Genomic DNA, 551 nt, shown 5'->3' with positions numbered 1-551 from the left:
AAAAAACAACCAAAACTCCCTAAGTCAGAAAATCACCACTAAAAACTCCTTTTTTCTTATGACAAGAAACAGAAACACCATGCACAAGCCCTACCCACAACAAGTTTGAAGACTTGACAAGTTTCAGGGTGTATAACATACACACACACACACACACACCCCATCCTTGTACCTCCAGATCTGAGCCTTATGCACATGTGCCACTCTTTCAATTAGACACAATTACATTAAGAAATTATTATGCACCAGGACTGAAAATGGGCTTGTTGGAATCGTCTCATGGAGACGATTCCAATAATGCCTAGAACGTTGAGAATAGACAACTTTTTTTTTGTAATATTTCCTAAGTTTGATGATCATGTCTTGCCAAGCATCTGTTGACACAATGACTAGAGCAATCCTACTTGAATCAAGTATCATTGCAAAGCTCTTGAGGAGAGCTAAAAGATGATCATATCCAAAGGCTGAGAGGATAACATTTCAAGGACATAGAAAATGGTATTTGTAATTATCTCGGTAATGAAACATTTCCAAGTCAAATGGTATAAGAT

Source organism: Acanthamoeba castellanii, assembly GCF_000313135.1.
Source record: "Acanthamoeba castellanii str. Neff unplaced genomic scaffold scf7180000083885, whole genome shotgun sequence".
Lineage (NCBI taxonomy): Eukaryota > Discosea > Longamoebia > Acanthamoebidae > Acanthamoeba > Acanthamoeba castellanii.
Note: the sequence above shows the minus strand (reverse complement) of the source record.